The sequence below is a fragment of the Aedes aegypti genome, chromosome 2 (assembly GCF_002204515.2).
Source record: "Aedes aegypti strain LVP_AGWG chromosome 2, AaegL5.0 Primary Assembly, whole genome shotgun sequence".
In the NCBI taxonomy this organism is placed as follows: Eukaryota; Metazoa; Arthropoda; class Insecta; order Diptera; family Culicidae; genus Aedes; species Aedes aegypti.
The window spans coordinates 183808937-183829640 of NC_035108.1; the positions used below are offsets into that span (position 1 = coordinate 183808937).

The window sequence follows — 20704 nt, forward strand, 5'->3', positions numbered from 1 at the left end:
ACAGGTTGTGCAGAATCTTATGGCCGGGGTTAAGGCCAAGGTGCGGGCATTTGCGTATGGACTGTAAATAAAATACGAATAAAATGGTAAAATAAAGTTAAATAGTTATTTTTCAATCCCTGAAAATTTAATGGCAATCGGATGAAAACTCTAATTTTGCGAATCAATTTTGTGTGTGGCAATTTCATCGTGGACACCCTTTAGAGGTCTGGTTTCTTAGAATAATTTGTGCTACATTTTGTCTCCTTCAAGTTTGACCTAGACAAGTTTTAACTTATCTAGATAAGTTTTAACTGATCTAGATAAGTTCCACCTTCTGATAAGTCCTAGCAAAAAACTCTTTTCGACAAAGTTGTTCATTGAAACATTTTTGACATTTCTTCCGGAGACATTTTTGTTCTATTGCTGACGATCCCATACATAGATTCTAGACATAGCAGAAGCATTTGCCAGTGTTTAGCATGAAGGCTTGATTGTAAAATTGGAAACCTTTAATTTTCCAACATACATTGTAAGAATAATCCAAAGTTATCTGTCAAATCGTACACTTCAGGTGTATCAAAACTCCAGGTTTGAAAGACTTCCTGTTAGAGTGGTGTTCCCGGTTGTTCCTCAATGCAGCATTTTGAGACCAATATTATACAATATTTTCACATCTGACTTACCTGAATTATCTCAGGGATGTCAAAAATCATTGTTTGCTGATGACATAGGCTAGATTGCAAAAAAGTTTGGATATTTTTTCTTCATACTTGCAAACATAGAAGATTTTTCCTAATGCTTCCAAAACTCTACTAATAATATTCCCACATAAACAAAAAGCTCTTTATTTGAAACCTTCAGGCAGACATGTTGTAACGATGACATGTTGTAACGATGGTCAGATAAAGTTAAGTATCTAGTGCTCATGCTAGATAAAAATCCAATTTTCAAAAATCAAGATAGAAATCTAGATAAAAATTTAACTTTCAAATTAAAGAATGTCTTATTAACAGAAAATCTAAACTTTGTCTTAAGCTCAAGCTTTTAATCTTCAAACAAATTTTCAGACCAGCCATATTGTGTGCTGTACCAATATGGACTAGCTGTTGTAATACCAGGAAGAAATCTCTGCAGAGGATTCAAAATAAAATTTTGAAAATGATTCTGAAGCTTCCTCCCTGGTATAGTACTAATGAGCTTTGTAGAATTTTTAATGTTGAAATATTGGAACAAATTTAAAAACAATAATTTTAGAAAAAAAATCGTTGCAATCTTCTATTGCCACGATTAATGCGTTGTATATTCAGGCTATGTTAGTTCAAGTAAATTCGAAGCTTTTTTTTCTCTCTCTTTTAAGCAGATGAAATCAACCCATCTGTAAAAATTCTGAATTGCTACGGCAAATGAAATGTAATATGTTGTTAACGAAATGTTAACAAATGCTTAATTTAGTTTTACAAAATTAGGATGATAGTGTTGTCTAACACAGAACACCTAGATTAAGGAAATGAAAGTTATGTTGAGAATGATAGGGTAAAAGCACCGGTTTTGGACAGTCTATGAGAAAATGTCAATAAAAAATTAAATGGGAATCCGTATTTATACTACATATATATCAAATGCAAGCTTCCAATCCATATCATGTGTGTAAAATTTCAAAACTGAGCTAAAACCATTTTTTCGCCTTGAGAAACCCGTTGGTCAATATAGGCCAACGGAACCAGTTTCGGCCAGAGATTTAACTTTGGTTCCTAAATTGGTCAATTGCATTGATTTCTTATGAGAGTGGCCAAATTATGAGTGCCCTGGCCAAATTAGGTGTATGGGAGTTAAAATTATAAGGAAAATTAATTGTTTTCGTATGTTTTGAATCAATTTGGACGAGTAAATAAATGTAGCTCTATCATATCAATGTGATCTACTGAACACAAAAGGTTTCATGCTGATTGGCTATGTAAACCGGTGCTTCTACCCTACTTAAAAAAAGTTAAGGCTTTCAATGATTGTCCACACTTAGACTACTAAAAACCAAGACTTTTTTACACAAAAATAGAAAATTCCTATAACTCGCTTGAACCCGCACTTCTCATATTATTGAACACACACTACTACTGGATCAGCCACCCTACTCGTTCAGAATACAGTTCTAGCGAAACTTATCCGCGGCTCAATGTAAAATGCTTTCTCCAACAGATTAAAATCGTTAGAACGGATAACGCTGTCGGTGTCATTCAAAACAATATATATGCAAACAAATTGTGCTTTACTGCCGCACTTAATCTCCATATCGGAACACCAACTTAGTGATTCTCAATTTCCTTCCTTTGAATAGTAATTCACCGGAGCAAATTTAATGCTCAACTTACTTCCTCTTCGCACTCAACTAATCCGGCACGTACCGGAATAACTCACGTACCGAAGAAATCCTATTGTCATTTCTCCTATTTGAAATTCGTTCGTTCAATTCACAGTCTCCCCGGAGCGAACTCTCCAGCAGAAGCCGTCGACTTGGCTTACTCCAGTGGCAGTGAGTCGTCCAAGCCTCTACCATGCAGGATGGAATTTCCATAAAGTCGAATCTTGTTGTTGCATTCCTGCTTCACATTTATCCGCTCAACTCACATATGTGTAATCATAGCTTAGTCACAGAGCTGCACATCGGATAAATCTACACTTGGAGCAACGGGTACGGAGAATTCTATACGAAAAGATGAGCAAGTCATATTTTATGCTTCTTTTGTCTGGTTGATGCTACCGGCTGGCTCGGGAGCATCGCAAGATCTTCTTAGTGTGAAACCAAACCACCAACGGTACACTATCTCGTCGTTGCCCGGAATGGTTCAAATGGTACACGAAATGTTTAGTTTTTCACCGTCCCTGCTGGGTGATAGGGATGTTTCAGGATCAAACAGACTTTAGGTTCTGGACTTATTGCATGATTTTTTAGATATAATTATAGTTTTATAATTTCTTTTTTATCCTATTATTCAACTATCTAGATATAAGACAGCTTTGGAATTTCAAACGAGTAATTTTTGAAGCATCCCTATTCCAGGAAGCTTTGTACTCACGCCTACAGTGAATGAAGTAAGGAAAGTGGGTATTGGTGTATTGTATCTTAATTCGCCATAAATAAAACACATTTTATCGCTCCCTCAGCAGTTAGAAAAGGAACAACAACGACATTCGGTGGCATGGTATGGGCTTGGGATGATATGTGGCACAAGTTGATGGGGCTGGATATATGCCGCCATAGCGATACAGGAGCATATTTCACACGGTTTACGTAGAATAGGGGCTCAAACAGGGGATGCAGAATGTGCGAGAAAGAAACTCTCTACATACGGTGTGATAATACTCATTGGAACGAGGCAAAAGAATGGGCTTAATGGCTGTGAAAAGTGAAACAATTGGCGGTCTATTGTTTTGCGTAAAAGGAATTGTTCTTGAAGCTTGAAAGGGAGAGTGCTCCAAAACGAATTATAGTTTATTTTTGATGTTTATACACTTGGGCGTTTTTTTTTTACTCAAGGATTAAACAAGTAAACAGAAGATCGTAATTTCGTTCCCTTTTCTGTTAAATCCATTGAATACACTTGTTTTCTGGTCGATGACACGCGGTAAAAGTACATTTCATTTCATATAATTCAATCAATTTCATTGAGTGTACAGTACTGGAGAGAATACAGTATGCGTTGGCTGTATTATTTCATACACAATGGTCAAGATTAAAATATCAATGTCATGATTAAAATAACTTAAATAATCTTCAATTTTTTGAAGGTTTACAGCTTTTCATAATTAAAGTTATCGGAAACCTCCAATTTTGACAGAAAACAATAAATTTTGATATACAAATGATTAATTCAAAATGGACATATTCAGAGCAATATATCCTTCTGCAAAATTGCTCAATTCAAAAGGCAAAAAAATAATAGAATGTTTTTTTTTTCAGCAACATTTATTTGGATGTTATATCATTTGATTAAACATTATTATACAACTTTATCAATATCATAACAACAATACTAATTTCAATATTTTTTCTTTTCAGGTGACTGCTTTTGGACGCTTGCAGGTGTTCAGTACTGTCTAGGGCTAAGCAACATCCGTTCAGCATAAAAATATGGATATCGTTGAAATTCTATACATTATAGTTTTTGCATGAACAGGGCAACACTAAGAAGGTACATATCTACTATGTATGTCTTAAGACATGTCTTCTAGATCTCATGAACTTCTTGGAGTATAGATATTCAAATTAAAAACCATATTCATTGATCATCGGAGCTCACGCAGCATTGAACCATTTTGATCTATAACATTGAGTACACTCTTAAAAACAATGGAAATTACTGTGGACGTAATTCATAGTATGACTGAATGGCACATGATGTAAATGATAAAACGACATAAAAATGTGTCCTTAAAGATGTATTGAACAAAAAATGTAATTTTACACGTTAAAGAACACGAACATAATGTCACTATGATCGGCATTTCCCGAATCAGACGATATGGTATTTCAAATGTGACATAAATGCATGTCATCCGGCTCGCTTCTTTTATGTACATTCAAAAGACGTAAAATCACATGATTTTTTCGGAGTGTGTATGTATATGAATAACCCAGACAACCAGAAATCGCATGAAAGTTCACGTTATAACTCGTTTATTCATACTAATTACATCAAACCCGCAAAAAAACGTGGATAAACTCGTCAGCAGCCCTGTCGTCGTAAAAGTTGAGCTTCTTAGTCGTCCCTTTTTAAGGGGGCGTTGCTATGGTCCAGAGGGCGCTTTCACTCCCAGGCGTTAAAAATAAGAAATATCACAACTATTTTAATACATAGGGATCAACTGTGATGAAGGTTATGTTGCTATGGGTTTTCGACTTTCAGTCTATGCAGATCATAAACGGAAATCCAAAAACCCTTAGCAACATTTTATATATAAAAATTACAAATATCACAAAAACTTCAATATACATTCCTAATAAACAAAAATCAATATTCATTTGCACGTATTTAGTTTGTGTGCCATTTATATTAAAATATGGAATCAAGAGATCAAGTACATGGGCTTAAACATTATTTAATTAAAAAAAATTCTAATGTAAAAAGTGATAGTTATTTTGTCCTTGTATCAATTGAATCTACTATAACAATGGCTTTTTATACTACTGTATATGCTATGTGACTATTTTCTAGAGTCTAACAACTGAGACTATTTCGATATGCCCTTTAAAAAGAAATCTCAATCCATGAAATGAACTTAGTCTTGTAGAACCTATCACTCAGTGTAAAACGGGGCACCTAACGCCAATCCAATAACCACATCAAACCGTTTATTTGTAAACATTTTTTTTGTCTGCCTCAAATTTCAAAATTTTTCTTGTGTTCGGCATTTTGATTTTAAAACAATATATTGTTATTGCATTTCGCTTTTTAAACAAAATTGTGAAAAATTTTAACAAATTGATTCAACATTTTTGGAGTAAACTCTAAGTCAAGAGCATAATTTTAACAATTGTATGATTTTTTTTAATAACTTGATACTGTATTTATTTATTTTTTGATAAATTGACCTAGAACAAAATAGCATTGTACAAAATATGATGTTCGCATTTAATTAGAAATTCGTTCATCCGGTAAATATTATAGGGCAGTTTTGCAGCTGCTCGAACTCAGTGTTTTCGAAGCTTATTGATTCTGATCTAAGAATTCAAAACAAAGCGCTAACGGCGAAACACGTTTTTCTGAAAAAAAAAAAATCAAGATAGAGCCAAATTCAAAATGGTCGCCAACATTATTTTAAATTGAACTATATCTTTCCTCCATGCGATGACCCTAAGATTGATTTGTGTTTCAGCGAATATATGAGAAGAAAGATACGTGAAGAAATACATAGAATTTATCAAAAAACCAAGCTTTTTGTAAACTGTCAAGCTAGGGTCCAGCAGTTTGAGTTTACCAAAACGCTTCTCCTCTAGTTTTATAAAATTCAAGCGAACTACGATGCAATCTGTAATTATAATAATATATGCCTATGGTAACCGCGTTTCAGCGATAAATACTTAACCATAGCTCGAAACATTTTTTTAAAGAAATTTTATGCGTATGCTCAGTCATGTAATACTAGGAAAATGTATAGACTTGACTAGAATGCAAAGAAAAGTTTTAAAGTTAGACATAAATAACTTAATACTTAAGCCTCGATGTTTCGAATGTTTGAACGTAATGTAATATATGATGCATACATATAGAAATATATGATATTAAAAAAAATGAATCAAATAATTAAGTGTACAAAGATTTTTTTGAATTTTCTAAACATCTAGAACGTTCTAACTGCTTTTTAACTTAAAGAAGATGTGTTCGATTTTCAGCCAAATTATAGCTTAAATTAAAAATGAAATATCGCTTTTGAAGTAATATCAAAATGAAAAAAGTCAACAATTTATGGGGATTTCAATGTTTTTATCTTTTGTAGTTTTACGTTAGATATAGTGGTGGATCTTGTAATTGCCAAGTATCAGTTACAGAAGGGTTTCAAACTAATTTCATCAAATTAAAAAATACGAAAATACTGTTCTTAGTGTTTACTTGATTATGAAAGTTTATCACTATCACATGAAAATTATTGGTCCAAAATAAACAAGGGTATGAACTGACTGTCTATAGAACATATATTATATATAATAATATATAGGGAAAGTGTACCAGTTATGGCCATAGTGGTTCCCTATTTGGCCATATGTGAAATTTCGATAACTTTCACATTTTTAATCTTTTTGAATGCTTTAACATCAAGATATATCCTATATCTTACTAATAAAACACACAAAACTTTTCAAAATGTAGAGACATTCAAGTTATCACGTATGGCGAAATAGGGAACCACTATGGCCATAACTGGTACACCCTATAATTTTTCAGCTTTAAACTTTAACATATTTTATCAAAGTTCGAGAGTGGTCTTGGGTCCCTTAATGATCTCGTGCTTTCATCGAAGGATCTCTCGAGATAATTTAACCAATAATTTCTTTAATAATACAGAATACTAAGGATCAAGTGCATACAGCCCTGTAGACAAATGCTTTTTTATCGCAATATCCATTTTATTAAAGGATTGTGCTAGTTTGCCCTAAATATTGTTTCCTCGTCGTTTCCTCGAACGTCAGTCCTTTGAATGTCTGTTCTCCGAGTATCCCGTTTCACGACTTTCTACATTTTAGAGTGGTGAACAGACCAGTCATCTGGTACGCATCCTGTTTCTAAGAACTATTTTTGCACCTTCATGTACTGCATCACTTCTCGAAGTGACACTTCATTCGGAAAAATGAGATTCGAAAAAAAGGGTTATTCGGGGAACTTTCATTCGCGGAAACGTCATTCGAGGAAAAGTAGCACAATCGTTTGATAAATAGTTTGGAAAAATAATATGAGACAAAATATAGATATTATAAACAACAAATAAAACGGATATAATTCACCAACAACATCAACATTGATCCTAATTGTATCGCTCGTTCCCACAAGAGCAGACGACGTAACTACTACTACTCTTCACTTGATATACGTTAGTTATGGACATAAAGCAAACACAATTTAATTTCTTTTCTAGAGGGCGTTAAGATGCAGATGTTCTACGTGAAACAATGTATAATCACTTCAGGGCGTTAATACAGATTGAAAAATATTCATAGGATAAGCATAGCATAGAAGCGGCCATGAACCGAGGGAATTGGCGAAACATTGTTGGCGAGGCTTTATCAAGATAATTGATGTAAAGCCAAATAAGTAAGTAAGCATAGCATAGACTGACTGTACATGTCAATGGTTGCTACTCCGTGATTGATCGGAACTGGTAATAATTGCACTGCGATCCAAATGAATAAAGGATGGGAGTTTCCGCTTACTCTCGGAGTGCAATTTTAGCAGATCTAATATTATTGATCAATAACGGCGCCGGCCAAGTCCTTACAGTCAGTTGGGATAGGGCAGAAATGTTAGGGTGTAATGATTGTTGCTTCTAGAGACCGAGAATACCTCTGCATCTCCACAATCACCACGGGAAGGGTGTTTATTAGTGGAGAAGGAAAAGATCTGGGAGTCACCTTTGGTCGGTGATGCGATCCATGGATAAGGAGGAAAAATATGGTTTATACTTAAAGCTACTTTTTAGTTTTGTCTCAAAAAGTTTTTGGTAGAAGATTTGCAATGAACGTCAACATCTGTAATGTCGAACCATTCAAAAAAAGTTTTTATTAATGGCGAAAAGAGAAAAATATATGCGTAAATTTTAAGTTATATGAAACAGGAATAATGCCGACACTTGTAGTGAAGAACCATACATAGTTTGTTTGAAAATTACATAAAAGTATTACAGAACATTTATGCCTCAAGAAGAAAAGTCTTTGGTAGAAGTTTCAAAATAAACGTCGACATTCATAATGTCGAACAATTCAAAAAATATTTTAAGTAATGTAAAAAAGTTTCTATGTTTATTAGAATAGTATAAAACAGGCATAATGCCGACACTTGTAGTGACGAACCATACAAAGTTTGATTGAATATTACAAAAAAGTAACGTTTACATGAAAAAATGTGTTATCATAAGCATGAAACGAGCTCACCAGTTGGTAATCCATCCTCGACTGAACACGAATATCTTTTCGCACTCACACAGCGCGAACAGCAAAACTTCTCGGCGCCTCTAAAATGAAGCGTCTTGCTTGGGCTTTCCAAAACACTGCCCAGCAAAACCCACGAACCGAAAACCAAACTCCCGGTGTCCCGAAAACGAAGCGTCTTGTTTGGGCTTTCCAAAACACTGCCCAGCACAACACGCGAACTGAAAACCAAACTCCCGGCGTCCCGAAAACGAAGTGTCTTGCTTGGGCTTTCCAAAACACTGCCCAGCGAAACCCGCGAACCGAAAACCGAACTCCCGGCGTCCCGAAAACGAAGCGTCTTGCTTGGTCTTTCCAAAACACTGCCCAGCAAAACCAGGAACTGAAATCCAAACTCCCGGCGTCATTAAAACGAAGCGTCTTGCTTAGGCTTTCTAAAACACTGCCCAGCAAAACCCGCGAACCGAAAACGAAGCGTCTTGTTTGGGCTTTCCAAAACACTGCCCAGCAAAGCCCACGAACCGAAAACCGAACTCTCGGCGTCCCGAAAACGAAGCGTCTTGCTTGGGCTTTCCAAAACACTGCCCAGCAAAACCCGCGAACCGAAAACCGAACTCCCGGCGTCCCGAAAACGAAGCGTCTTGCTTGGTCTTTCCAAAACACTGCCCAGCAAAACCAGGAACTGAAATCCAAACTCCCGGCGTCATTAAAACGAAGCGTCTTGCTTAGGCTTTCTAAAACACTGCCCAGCAAAACCCGCGAACCGAAAACGAAGCGTCTTGTTTGGGCTTTCCAAAACACTGCCCAGCAAAACCCACGAACCGAAAACCGAACTCCCGGTGTCCCGAAAACGAAGCGTCTTGCTTGGGCTTTCCAAAACACTGCCCAGCAAAACCCGCGAACCGAAAACCGAACTCCCGGCGTCCCGAAAACGAAGCGTCTTGCTTGGGCTTTCCAAAACACTGCCCAGCAAAACCGGGAACTGAAATCCAAACTCCCGGCGTCCCGAAAACGAAGCGTCTTGCTTGGGCTTTCCAAAACACTGCCCAGCAAACCAGGAACAGATTGAAAAATATTCATAGGATAAGGTCAAATTACTCCAGGGTGTTGATAATGTTCAGAATGTATTGTTCGTTTTGTTGAGGAATAGATTCTAGTGCACATTTTTAACGTGGAAAAATAAATACTCACACATCAGTTTATATAGCACTTTGATAGAAGCACGCAACTTGCATTCAATGTACAATCCAACAGAATGCGTTACATGTGCGTTACTTATTGGTTTTATTAGCTACGACGCCATCCAATATATGGCAAACATGGTGGGAGAATATGTTGGTGTGACAAAATTATTTAGGTGTGAGTCTATTAGAGGGCAAAATCCTCAATATGCACATTTTAACATATAATTGATGTTCAACAAAGCGTTAATACGATCTACATGAGACAAGATCAATTACTATATAGCTTGACAATTTCGATTGATGCCATACAGGGCGTTAAGTTGCACTTGCTCAATGTGGAATACGGTCATATTACTCCAGGGCATCTCGGAATTTACGATTCATGCCATACAAATTGTACCTGATCTACATAGAATTAGGCCAAATTACTCCAGAGCGGTAACACAGTTTAGAATATTTCCTGAAGGGCGTAAAATGCACCTGACCTACATAAGATAAGCTTGAATTATTTGAGGGCGTTGAAAAGGCTAGAATTTTCTATTGACGTCTTAGAGGACGTTAAGATTTACCTAATATACGTGAGAAAGGAACAAATTAATCCAGGGCGTTGATATATTTTGACAACTTCGATGTTATACAAAGCGTAAAGATGTTTCTGAACTACCTGAAATAAGGCCAGGGCGTTGCTAAAGCTTGAAATTCTTAAATGATGTCCTATAGGGCGTTGAGATGTACTTGATCTTCAAGGAATGAGGTCAAATTACTCCAGGGCGTTGATATGGCTTGGAATTTTCAATGGATACAGAGCATTAAGTTGCACCTGATCTTACGTATGACAAGGAATATAGATATCGAACAGGGCGTTAATATGAAGTTGATTTACATGACACGAGTCCAAATTGATACAGCATGGAATTTTCAATTTATGTCCTACAGGGCGTTAATATGCACTTGATATAAAATCTACATGAGACAAGGTCAAATTACTCCAAGGCGTCAATACAGATTGAAATATTCAATCAATACAGGGCATTGAGGTGCACCTGATCCACGTAAGACAAGGTCAAATTAGTGGAGATTTTTTATACATCTTGACATTTGCCCCACAGGTCGTTTAAATACAGCTCATTTACATGGAACAAGGTCAAATCACTTCAGGGCGTTATTGAATCTTAGAATATTCAATTGATGTCCAACAGGGCGTAAAGATGCACTTGGTCTACGTAAAATGGTATCACATTACTCCAGGGCGTCGATAAAGCTTATATTTTCAACTAGTGGTCCCGGCAAACTTCGTCTTGCCATCAAGTAGGCTATTGAAAAACGCTATTGATCGTCCCATACAAAATGACAGATTCGTTCACGCTCGTTTTCCCAACTTTCCCGGTAAATATCCTGGGATTGTTATACACACAAACACGTCGGAACCCTTGACGAACAAAACAGAGAAAGAATCATTCAAATCCGTCGACCCGTTCGTAAGCCATTTTGTGACATACAAACACAAATCCATTTTTATTTATATAGATAGATTGATGTCCTACAGGGCGTTGAGATATATTTGATCGATATAGGTCAAATTACTCCAGGGCGTTGATAGAGCTTGGAGTTTCTATTGATGTCATACAGGGCGTCAAGCTGCACTTGATTTACATGGGATGAAGTCAAATTTATCCAGGGCATTTATATAGCTTGCAGTAATTAAATCATGTCCTACAGGGCGTTGAAATGTAGCTGATCTATTACTCTAAAGCATCGATACAGATTGGAGTTTTTAATCCATGCAGAGCATTGAGATGCACCTGATTTACGTAAGACAAGGTCAAATGAGTCAAGGGCGTTTATACATCTTGATATTGTCTCACAGAGCGTTAAGATGCAGCTGATTTACAAGACACGAGTCCAAACTACTCCAGGGCGTTAATAATGCTTGGAATATTCAAATTATGTGCGGCGTAAAGATGGGCGTCTACATAAAGGAGGACAAGTTACTCCTAGGCGTTGATAAAGCTTGAATTTTAAATGATGTCATACAGGGCGTTAGGACACTACGGATCTATATGGGACAAAGTAAAATTACTCCAGGGCGTTGACAGATTAGAGTTTTCAATTTTGATCTACGTAGAATAAGGTAAAATTACTCTAGGGTATTGATAAAGCCTGAAATGTTCAATCGATGTTCTACCGACCGATAGATATAGTGAAATTACTCTTGGGCGTTGATACAGGGCGGTAATATACTCATGTTCTATATGAAGTACTATATGAAATAGGGTCAAATTACTCCAGAGCGTTGGAAGGAACAGGTTGGAAATTTCGATTGATATCTTATGGGGCGCTAGATTATGTTTATAACCGCATGTTTATGATTATGGGCGCACATTATGTTTATGACCTCAGGTTAAAAATTCTAAAAAAAAATCTGAGAAAAGCTTCTTAGTCGTCGACTAAGCGCGACTAAGCAGGACGACAGGGCTGCTCGTCAGATTGATGAGTTTCCTCGCATAAAACACTTCTTTTCTCAGTTCATTTGTACGTTTTAATTCGTTCCGTACACTCGTACAAAGTAAGTCGAATCAATCCGTAGCAGCTGTCAAATCAATATTTGTTATCATAAGTTAAGTCGCATAAGATCACAGGTTAGTTCGGTAGAATATTTATACACTCGCATTGTATGTTATTATTCATCACATAATATATGCATGCATATCGCCTCCACTTTTGTACGTAGAAGGCCTTTTCGCGACATCTTATAAGTGAAATTTTGGACATACAAAGCCTCCAGGTGATTTCGTTATACGTACATTTTGGTTGTCTGGGAATGCCTATCTAAGGTCATTCACGAACTCTTTTCTATTCAGGCCTTCAGATCAATATACGAAAATTGTGCAATGATGTCACTGCATTTGACTTGTGGTGCAAGCAAATTTCTTGTTTTACAGAAGTAATTTCGGTCGAAATAATCACGATTTACACAAATTTCGTACACCCGATTCTGTTTTTGTACGGAATTTTTTTTACACGGCCGTGCAAAAAAAGTTTCCATACATAATTTTTCGACAAAACCTTATTTTATAATGAAATGTCGAGAAATGGTGTTACTTTTTTGCACGGTTTTTGAAATTTTGAACTGAAAACTTTTTTTGCTCGGTACGCATCCCCCGTGCAAAAACAGAATCGGGCATCACTGCTGTATTCTTTTGATTGTGTTTTTATGGTGATATTTTTTTTTATTGATTTTTACTATTTTTTCGTGTTGAATCTCCGTTCGCATTTTTGACCTGTGAATGATACATCCTGAAGAACGTTAGGATCTTGGAGTACCCCGTTTTTTGCCATCCTGAGAGATTCCGGAACCTGATTTTCATCGTAGTTCTTCGGTTCACTACATTGCTTTTCTACGACCGTCAGCACCAGCTACAAACCCCTATAGACCACTTCGTTTGATACTATCACCAACTGAAAGTGTACAAAGCAGAATGGATAAAAAACATTGCGGGGAATGCAGCCTGTAGCGGTCAGGAGTTTTGTATATATTTTGTAAATATAGTCCGTTAGAATATTTGTAAATATTGTTCAAATGCGGATATGAATTAAGAAGTAAATATAGTAAATGTACAGTAGAATTTATAAATTCAAATTATAAGATTTCCCTTAGCGTAGGCAATCGCGAATTGCGAACATTGTGCTGAATCTCTCCTAGCGGGTTTCTCGAAAGGTTGGAAAGGGACAGCTGCCCAACCATCGTGCCGAGTATTCCTTCGTGACTATATGGTCACGAATGTGTACGGTGAAGTTTCGGGAAATGACGAATTTCTGGTTTGTCCAAGATTCACTTTCCTTAATCTGAGGAGTCACAGATTCGTTCATTACGTTCGTGACTACCCAGCAAATTAGAAGTGTGCGCGTTTGTAATTCGTTTGATTTTCTTTGAAAGGTAAGATTGTTCAAGTGACGTTAAGTACATGTAATTAATTAAATATTTATTCGTTCTCTAGTTCGTGAAAAGTGTGCGTAGTTAGGATTTGTGTGCGAATTAGCGTGATAGCCAAATGTCAAAGGTAATTGTGCTCGATATATGCCATGTAGTGTCGTGCTCAGTGTTCGTTTTAGCCGTAAGGCTGGTTTCTTCGCAGCAAATCCACCCGCACCCAAGCGCGTGGACTTTTCCCCAACGGACGAAATCTTTGCCCAGTAACCGCTAACCAGCTGGAAGTCGGCCGATCCGTCACCAAATCGACCGAGGGAGGTTCAGGGGACCTCTAGGATTCGCAGGTCGGTCAATCCATCCAACCGACGGCGAAGCTCGATAATTGTCGCCGCCATTGCGAGACCCCGGCTCCGGTGAAGAGCGCGTCATTCAACAGTACCGCCATTGGAGATCGTCGCTCGTCTAGACGAGGACACTGACCTGGGTCACAGGTCAACGACAGCGTAAGAGGCCAACGAACTCGGTGAGTCAAGCCAATTTGAACCTTTTTTCGGAGTGAAGTGGGGCGTCCGGTGAGGGCGCCTCGGAGTGTTTTTTGTCCAGTCTTAAGACTGAAGAGTATGCGCTACTAAAGCCTTACTAGTGGAAGTGGATCACGATGCGTGCGTGACGAATTGCCGCCGCCAGATCCGATTGTCACCAGGAGTGCAGACTAGCCCGCAGATGCACTGCTTTGGTCGGTGACGTAGAACATAGAGCACATGAGCACATAACAGATACACGCTAGGCCTGCTCAACGCAGCGCATGTGTTAAAACTACACAGAATGAGGCAACCAATGCAGGACTCTCTTGCTGAGTGAAAATTCTGTGTAAGTCGCACTCATGCTGTGTGTAGCCGATGCGTTGGCCATTGGCTGTGCGCGGATTGATGGAACTGGAACTGTCAGTCATCTCCCGCACGGCAGCAAACAGTTGGCCTTTGGTAAGATGGGGAGTTTTCTGGGATTTTTCCAGCGAAAAGGCTGAAGATGGTCGCAAATGTGGATTTTTTTCCCCATTTGCTTCCGCTTCGGCTATTCGAATGAAAAAATCACTGAAAACTTTAAAATTTGAATGTATTTTCAATGCTTTTAGAAGCAAAAACAAAAATGGAAGCGTATTTCGCATTCCAAACGCTCCTCCTCTGTGCGCTTTTCACTCATTCGGTTTGTTTACCACCGTTTGCACAAAACTGTGTACAGCCCCCTTTGCACAGAATCTGTGCTGCATTAAGAGAGGCCGATTTTGTGTACTCGGCACTCATTCTGAGCGGATGAAGTTTAGCGTGTTGATTGTGTGGTTGCGTAGCGGTAATAGGGTGAACCCCGTTCGGTCGTTTGGTTCGTAAGTCAGCTGAAGCGATCTTTGAAATTCTTTTCGGGAAAATTCAATGGACCGGGCAAATCAAAATTGGGCATGTGGTCTCCCTTGTGGAGTGGCGCTTAAGCTACGTGCTTTAAGACCGATCGCCCGGGCTGGCTACAAATTGGTGCCCAACTAAGGTCTTCGGAATATTTTGAGAATTTATGGAATTTCTGATGTGGAATTATTTTTCGGAAAATATTTGCGTTATATTAATGGATAATTTTAGGTTCACATATTATTAGTTTCTGAGTAATGATTCGTCGTAATTTTGGGTTTTGTGTAGATTCTTTGAGTGATATAGTAAATTTGGTAAATTATAAGACTTTGGAAGGTTTTGAGATTTGGGAAACATTGAATTAGTGCAGTGAAATATATTGGTTATATATAGAATTAGTTTATTAGTTGTTTTGTTTTTTTTTTCTTATATTTCCCTTTTGATTTTAAACTACATTTTTTCTATTGAAATGGCTGTCAAACTTCCATATGCGGACCATTTGATAAATGATGAAGTAGACTATGAACTTACTATACGAGGGAAATTTGAAGAGACTAAAAATGACGTTGAGGCAAAATATCGGGAATAGAGCGGCTGAATAAACAATTGAGCACTCCGTTGGATCCTCAGCGAATCTTCGAGGTAATTTGGGACAACATGCGCCCTCATTACCGTTCAAAACTGGCGTGCAAGACGGTTGATAGTTTGCGTAAGCTGGAGACAATGGTGAAGAACACCCCTCTGGTACCCTATATTTTTCTTTTTTCACCGAGATGAGCAAGCATCGAGCGACAAATCTCGTTTATAAAGTTAATAATAATAATAACAATTACTTTAAACATAATTATTAATCCCGACATTCTTCCATAAATAACATTCAGATATCTATCCACTCTCCATTTTTGGTCAAAAAATATTGCACGAAAGGCGAGTGTTCGGAATATGAGTCATGTTCGGAATTTGAGACAAAACGGTAAATTGAATTCGGAATAATTTACTAAATTCCTTTCGAAAAAATCAAGAATTCACTCTATAATTTCTGTAACTTTTTGACGAAATTCATGAAGATTCACCTCACAGAGAAGCTTTACCTTAAAAAATGTTTTTATTACTTCATCGGATGGAATTTTTACTGAAAGTAACAAACTTTTAAAAGGGACTTTTTTCATTAATGTGTTTACCTATATTCTATTTACCTATTAACCTATGACGCTATTTTATTTAGAACATTGCCATTGCCTCATAATGTAGGACAGTGTTTCCCAAACTTTTTTGACTTTCGCCCCCTTGAGACCAATACTTTTTTAATCGCCCCCCTGATATGAAATTTAAGTATTTCAGCATTGTTTTTTTTATAAGGGCCTATCTGCATTCATTCATTTCTCTTCATCGTTGCTCTCTTTGCGTTATTGCAGAAAATTGATCCTCTTTTCGTAACATATTTTTGTGCAGTAAGATGAAGAATCACTCATTTTTCTTCATTCACAAGAAATATTACCCCAAAATGAGTGTATTCTATTTATTTATTTATTTATTCTACTTATTCTATTATTTTACTTGTGTATCCATAAAAGAGCCATGCAATATCTTTAATTGTATTGTTTTTGTATCAACAAATCTATTATCCTGGCTAATGTGCTATCATCGAAAAAGTTTCGGCTCACGTTCTGCATTTTTGTCTTCTTTTCAAATGTTTCTCAAATTGTTGAAATCGAATTTACGGAATTTTGGTAATACATTTTCTCTGTTCTGGAAATAGTCCAATCTATATACAAAATATAAAAAATCAGTAAACTCAAACTTTTTGCATCTTTTCTTTCACTGAAATATTACGTTCAATTTAGAGTTTTTTTTTCAAGCTTTGATCCATGAAATTTGAAGTCGCTCTGGCCTATTTTTAATAGGGTGATTTACGTGTATGACATTTAGTAATTTTTCAATGGCGCTCGATTTTTGTCCACCAAAGTCATATAATTTTTTTTATGATTTGTACTATAAATACTGATTAGTATACGTGTCAACAAAATATCAAAATGAGTAGTTTAACAAATGCGTGAGGAATAATAGAAATTTAAGCTGCCTTATTATGAAGATCCCCTAACAAAAAACCAACAAACTTCACTTTGGTCTTGGAAATAAATTTCAAACATCGCCAAAAGTTCTCACATACTTTCTGCTTTCAAAATGCATTCAATATTATATATTGGCAAAAACCATTAACGCGTTTAGAGGTAATGAACCAATGAAATAGTTAGGGGTCAAATAAATTCTTCCTCAGATGTATATGCTATCATTAATATATGATTGTCTCTTACAAACTTTTAATCTATTGTTTTTCACTTTCGCCCCCTTTCTAGCAGTTTCGCCCCCCAAATTCAGTTATACAAATTTTCGCCCCCCTGGACCTGAAAATCGCCCCCAGGGGGGCGAATTCGCCCATTTTGGGAATCACTGATGTAGGATATAACTGATGTTGAATCTACATTATGTAACTAGGTTTAACTGAAATTAAATCTTGCATTACGTTAAAAAAATGTTGAGGAGTTCTTGATTTTGAATCCGGAACCATATGTGAAGAATTCTGCAATTTTTATAAATTCATAGAATTTACCCTTTTTTCTTACATTTTTAAAGTGTTGCTTTTTAGAGTATGGAAAAAAATTGTACGGAGTTTCTCAAGATAGCGTCATGCAAAGAAAGAAGAAACAAAAAAATGTTAAAGCAGGTAGAAAATTATTCATTATATTTTCTTTAAAGGTAAACGATTGCAGGATAATTGAAACTTCTCACATCTAGAATATTTAGATCCTTCCAATCGAAGAATTTTTATTTATCAATAATAAAAGCCATGTAAATTGATCCAGATGATTTTTGTTCATAATATAAGGGGCGGTCCATTTATAACGTAAGGCAATTTTAGAGATTTTTCGAAAACAAAATCCATTGAGTTTTTGCGTGCCTGGTTGATATTTATGGAATGTTTTCACAGTTTATTACAAAACTACCGGCACAAAAGCCGTAACGATTTCAATCTTAATTTTATTTGTTTACCTATGCCAATATAAACTGGTATCTTAATTGACGTATAATGTTTGTTTTCATGAAATGAGTTCATGATTTAGGAATCTTTCTTCATAATTTCATGACTCAAGTTGCCAGTTTTCAGCACCAAAATCGGAATCGTAAATGGCACGTAAATCGTAAATGCATGAAAAGTGCTTATGTACCCATGAACTGTATTCATGATATCAGATCCTTCTTCATGATTTCATGACCGAAATTGCCACTTTTAATATATAAAAAAAGGAATTATAAATAACAGATGATTAAATCCATGAATAGTGCTTATGTTTTCATACATTTGATTCATGGTTTCAGCAAACATACTTTATGATTTGACGATTTGAATTGACATTTTTTCCGTTAAAATTTAAAACGTGACGTACAGCCGGCGTTACGGTACAATGCTTCACGATTTCATGATTTTTGGTCATGGTGTATTCTCATAACATGAAAACACACCTTCCTTTTAAAATCATGACTATTTCTCCTTATTTAAAGTGCCGCATTTTTGCCCGTGCATGAAGTAAAGCGCACCGTTTAGTGTTATCACTCTGATAGTTGTGCTCATAAAGAATCATGATTATGATTGCATGAACCATGACTTGCCTTCCTGATATCATATCGAAGCCAATTTATGAATTTCATGGCTTGTAAATCATGATTAGGGAAACAGATTTTTATTCGTGAAGGGATATTTTATTCTTGAATTGGAATAAGCTGTTATGCTTGGGTCAGTGTGCCAAACTTCATACCTGACAGTATTTTGTACGCCCAGCAGTATTACTGTTCATTCTATGCACTTTCTTGAAGGTTGGCCTATGATGCCATGCACTCGCATAGTTATCTTCAATCTTTTAAAGGTGAAGTCTAAAGTTGTGGCTTCGAACTTCCATCCAAAACACGCTCAATTCGTTCATTAAGTTGTATGTTCAACGCGGGTTAATTTAATTCTTGTCATCAATTAATTATGAGTCTCAGGTTATGAGAAGTGAAAATTTTGCAAGTAAATCTATGCTGCAGCTTACATCAATTGGTACCTTGTCATCATGTTTAGGATGTTGAGTCATTTTTTGTACTTAAGTTATGGTCTATCGTTGAAGGAATCAGTAGTCAATACATTATTTAAAATAAATAGGTTTTCAAGGGCCTTCCTTAGCCAAGTGGTTATTTTCCTCATCTGTAGAGCCTTTTAACCACTGCTTCCATTATTTAGGAATATTGTTGTATGACCCATATTTTATTTGGTGCTCATCAAATATCCTTTCACAGTTGAGATGTGATAGACATTGGTTGATGTGTCACACTGTCCCAACTGGGCACAACTCGTTTTATAAAGTCTATTACCCTATTAGCTTGCCAAATTTCCAAGGGCTTCAAAAACCCGTTTTTTTTTTAAATCTCACACTTTTCAAGCACAACCATCGTCAAACTCATTGTTCTTCAAACTGATTTTCCGTTCCCATTCATAAAGCTCAGGTGTACTTTTCTCCCTTATTCATACTTTCATTCTACCCGTTCCTCTCATCTCTCGTCAGGAAGCGTCCGATCATCCTTAGCAAAAGCTCGCTTAAGTTGACATCGATCCGTTTTAGATGATGGAGTTGGATTTCCGTGCGTTTCTTCTTCTCTTTCTGTAACGCGATGTTTACACTAATGTATATTTTCACACGAATTACAATAATTTAATAAAACAACTTTCCTTACAATAAATCTTATTACCTACAACGATTTCCTTCGGAAGGGAAGCAAAGGCATTGGCCCGGAGCTAAAAATCAATCTTATAAACATATACAAAAAACTGCAGTTGCACTGTTAATGCAAATATCATCACATTTTGAAAATGTTGTTTATCTAAACCACCAGACATCCATCGGTACGCCATCGAAAGGAAAACGATTATCCTCATTTATTATGATTTTCATTCACAATTTGTATCCATTCTTCCGGTGATGTTATCCAGCCATCAAGCACGCTGCATTTGTCCAGCAAAACGATTGTGAAAAGTACCTTCAGTAGCGATGTGACAGCAATGTTCAGGACACATGCACTGCCATCGATCGCCATTTCAATGTCTAGTTGCAGACAATTTAAATTTATAGATTTTATATGAAACCATACGGCAGCACAACAGACGCAAAGGTGATGATGACGACGGCTTCGGTTGCGGGTTGAACGAACGCTCAATACGGCAACCCTTCGCTACTTATGGGGGAGGCAGTGAGTTGAGGTTTTCGTATCAAAAGAGTGCATCTCCGTTGCAGCTTTTTGCCACTGTTGTTGCCATGGGCGTATACAGAAGAAGGCAACGTCGGACGAAAAAAAAATGTTGTCATCAATGTTGATGAAATAATTACGTCACGCTAAAGTTCTTGCATATTTGTTTTGTCTTTTGGTCTATATCTAATAAACATGATAAAACCTCGCCAACAATATTTCGCCAATTCACTCGGTTCATGTCCGCCTTTCTCCATCCTCGACTTCGACCTTCGCTCTCATTGTCCTGGTGTAC

At 36.7% G+C, this 20704-nt stretch overlaps 1 protein-coding gene across 6 annotated transcripts in view; it reads left to right on the forward strand.

Annotated features, from left to right (window-relative positions):
* The window catches only part of LOC5572637, a 348615-nt gene that overhangs the window by 61562 nt on the left and 266349 nt on the right, over window positions 1–20704 (forward strand). The window contains exon 1 of one of the 6 annotated variants that reach the window (XM_021843391.1): window positions 4037–4169. The exons of the other annotated variants lie outside the window; for them this stretch is intronic. The gene's annotated coding sequence lies outside the window, so the exon portion shown is untranslated. Of the gene's footprint in view, window positions 1–4036; window positions 4170–20704 lie in introns of those variants that run through there. 6 annotated transcript variants of the gene reach the window in all.